A 4,484-nucleotide genomic window follows, 5' to 3' on the forward strand; every position below is an offset into this window, starting at 1 on the left:
ATATATAATGTTTATAATAAAAAAAGTTTATATATTTATGTGTAATATATATATATATATATATATATATATATATATATATATATATATATATATATATATATATTGAATTGATAAATTTTGGGTCGGAGGCCGTGAATTTGGGTCAGAGGCCAGAAAAAGGTAAGAAAGGTGAGTGATGCTTGTATTATGATGAGGATTAGGGGTATTGTGGGGGGTATGAGTATGAATTGGTTGAATGAATATGAGTTGATATATGAACAAATGTTGTTGTGTTAATTATTGATGAGTATTAACTTGAAGTATATTAAATTGAGAACTTTGAATGAGTTGAGGAATTGAGGATTGAATAGTTCAAATGGTTGGATGATTGATAAATGGTTGATAAGTATTTAGTACTGATTTTGAGTATTTTGTAATTGATTTGGTTGATAATGGTCTGGTTTGAAAATGAGGATTTGGAAAATAGATGTTTTGAACTTTTTGGGTAAAATTTGATTTTTAATGAACTTCGGTGATTCATAACTTGAGCCTCAAATTTTGGATTTGAATGAAACCTATTTCAAATTAAAGATCATTTCAAGAGCTTTAAAACGGTATAAAATTTGTGAAAATCGGAATTTTTTTAGAGGAAGTTATGGACATCGAAAATTAGGTGTAGAAAACTGAAATTTTTCTAAATGCAGAAAACCATAATTTCTTTTGTGTGTGTGTGTGTGTGTGTGTGTGTACGCACAGGTTAGGAAGGTCATTCTGTTGGGTGTGTACGCACAACACTTATGCGTACGAACACTACCCTGTTTTGCACAATAACTCTATTTTACACCGTTTGACCTTTCTGACAAGTTTTCAAACCCCTGAAACTATTGATTTGATGGAAATTCACTATTTTTGAACTATTAAACATTCTTCTGATTTTCCAAACCTCTAAAAACTCTTATTGAAATTTATTAGTAAGGTTTTGAGTCACGAAGTAAGGGTTAGTGAGTGAAAGAAGATAGAATTGGTATCGGAGGAGTTGAAGAAGGAGATACACGAATTGATGAGATATTGAGTAATGGCTTTAGGGATAGACAAGTAATCCCTATCCGAGTTATGATTTTGTAGATAGATGAGTAATCTCTATCCGAGTTATGATTTTATAGATAGATGAGTAATTCCCATTCGATATGAGGCTTTGAAGATAGACGAGTAATCCCTATCCGAGATGATGGGTAGACGAGTAATTCCTATCTGAGTCATGGCCTGTGGATAGACGAGTAATTCCTACCTGGGTTATGGTTTGAGGCACCTACCTGAGTAGACGAGTAATACCTATTATGGGTTGGGTGAAACACCGGCATGGAGAGACGAGTAATACATGTTCCATATTGTGGTGTTCTGTCCAGGATTAGCTACCGGACATGTCGGGTTGGCTTTATAACCGACAGATGAGACTCATCAGTCATAAGGCAGACATACATCATATGTATATGTTTGAATTGTTTGAATTTATTTAACTACTTTGGTTTACCTAATTGTACATGTTTCATGATTATTTGCTAATTGTCTTACTTGCCTTACTTGTGTATTACTTGTCTGTATTATTTGTATTTGTATAAAAGCTGAATTACTTGAGGGATGGTTCGGTTCTTGGATTATTCGGTTGGAAGGTAGTGAAAGTATGAAGAATATTGGGTTAGAATTAGAATCTCTTATGATAGTTGCCAAATTATGGATTAGTGAAAACTTAGGATGGATATGAAGAGATAAGAAGTTTAATATGCTTAGTAAATTTATGTTATAGTGCATTGTATTTATTTGACACTTTTACCGTACTGAAAACCCATGAGTCGGGAGTTTTCATTCCGTATATATTCTCTGTTTTTCAAATGCAGCTCCTGGTGCTCAGTAGTGAGCTGGATTCGTCTGGACGGCGGCGAAGTTTATTTGATTCTGTTTTGTACTTTAGAATCTCTCTTTTTTATGTTGAAAAAACTTCAATATGATGTATGTAAATGTTTAATTTGTAACTTGCTATAGAAGCGATGATGTATCTTTGGGAGAGATAGGAATATTGTTGTCAAACTAGTTTTAAATTTCTGTACCCTAGCCGGCCTAAACTTTGCAAGTCGCGACTAGTGACTATTTAATTATGTACGAGAGTGTCTTTCGTTCGCGGTTTTATTTTATTCCTTTTCAAGCTTCTTGTTTACTAATTCTTTCATTAAACACACACATATATATTCTTATTATTATTCTACATTGAATCGTATTACCGTAATATCATTGGCTTATGACTCGAGTATAAGGATCTGCATATTAGGGTATTATACACATAAATTCAAATAAGGGAAAGGACAGTGCGAATCTCAGAAAGGGATAGAGAAATGGAAGACGTACGGTTTGAAAATCTCGAAGGGCAACACTGGGAAGGTAGAAAGAGTGAACGCAGGAGAAGGTGAGGCGACGAAGACGGAGGCGACGAAGACGGTGGCAGGAAAATGCACATTAGGGTTCGAAAGGGAACAACATGAGCAACACAGAGAAGAGTCGGGAAGAGGTGTGACGGAGTTTCAAGGTGTGATGGCGGCGCAAGGTGCGATGGCAGTGCAAGGCTGAGAGGCGCCATCGATAGAGCATTTAGAGGGGATGGGTGTGGAAGCGCGGGGGATAGAGATGTGAAATGAGGAGGAGCTCGTAATGCCAATTTTTATTTTAATATTTTCGACAGAATATTATAATAATTTAATAAAATACAGTATTTTTGTTTATTTAAATACAGACAGATTTTCTATCGGTAATTATTTTCCATAAAAAAACTTAATTTTTTTGACAGAATTATCGACAGATTCTCTTTTCCGTCTGTAATTCATGTTAATTCATTTTTTTTTGTTTCAGACAAAAATTCTCTCGCAAAATCTATCTGTATTTCTGTGGGATAAAATTTGTCGAAAATATCTATCTATAATAAATAATTTTCTAATAATGAGATATCGAAATAATTTCTGATTTATATATATTCACATTGATATCTTTAAAATTATATTTATAGGATAAATTTGCGTCATGTTTTACAAAAAAAGATAAAATAACATTATTAGCATCATACCACGTTTATCTATCTAATTTAAACTTGAAAATATTAGATAATAATACAAAATAGAGAGAAAGACAATATATACATAGTAATGTTATATGATCTTAGTTTTATTTTTGGTAAATTCTATTCTACCTTTCCTATAATAACATTTAAATTATCCTCTATAATATGTCACTTTTTAATTGGTTGTTATGTTAACTATGGTTAAACTATTTTAAAATTAAATTATATCCCAAAATGGATAATTGTATAATTTACTAAAATACTAAAAACTGAATCTTTTCTTCTTCCCCCAAATTATGCTTTCCTCTTTTTTTTCTTGGATCCTTTATCAAAATGCTTGTTGGCCCAACATCACTTGCCAATTCAGTGGATTCATTCAACCTTCTTAAGTCATACCCTTTTACTTTATTGGCTACTTATAAATAATCAGACATCTTAGAGCCAAAAGACCCTGAAACACCTAATGTCTCCAACTCTTTCACCACGCAATCACATATGTTCTATAGAAAGGAAAAATGGCACCAGGAAACTAATGAAAAAAATAGCAGCAGATAATAATCTTTTATTCAATAGTAACTTTTTATTAGTTATATCAAACACCATACCTTCATAAAGCTACTGCGGAGCTGCGGGGTTGAGTTGATTGCAGTGGTTGGCGTGGCTGCGGAGGCTGCAGGCGGCGGGACTGGGTCAATGGGTGGGTAGGGCTTGAGTTGATTTTTTCTTTCAAGTTCAGAGAGAAATGGGAGCTGTGATGTATTGGGTTTCAGAACAATAGTAAAAGACATAAATTTACTTTTTAATATTTACAGAAATTATATAATCATTCATCTTATAAAATTATTTAATTATAAAATGGCCCTACTACTTTAGTTAAGATATTAACTCTTAGTGGGTTAAATTAACTCAAACTAAAATTAAACATCTAATTAAAATGTGCATTGTCATACAAAGTAATTTACATGTTGTTTTAGAGGAAATTGAATAAAACTCACCTTTATTTTTTTGTAAAGTTACAGTATATGCGTACATCAAATAATAAGTACTAATAAAATAACCTGAGTTAGTCGAATAATTTTACTCGTTCGTTTAAATAAGTATTAGAGTTTAAATTTTATTTAGTGTATGCAGTAATTTATTAAATTAGACTTTTTAATATAATTTAAATTTATAATAAATTAATTATTAACTTGTTAGTTTGGAGGATAAGATGAAAAAAAAATAATAAGTAATAAGTGGATGATAAAGTTGTATTATTTAAAGGTGGTCCTGTTATTATATATTTACTCTATCCAAGGTGAAGGGGGTGTGGTGTTTGTTGAAGAGAGCTTCGAGTAGTTGACAAAGACACATCTGTAATAGAGTTTTATGCATAATAAGGATTGTGATCATACGTAAC

This window comes from Arachis ipaensis, chromosome B10 (assembly GCF_000816755.2).
Source record: "Arachis ipaensis cultivar K30076 chromosome B10, Araip1.1, whole genome shotgun sequence".
Classification (NCBI taxonomy): domain Eukaryota; kingdom Viridiplantae; phylum Streptophyta; class Magnoliopsida; order Fabales; family Fabaceae; genus Arachis; species Arachis ipaensis.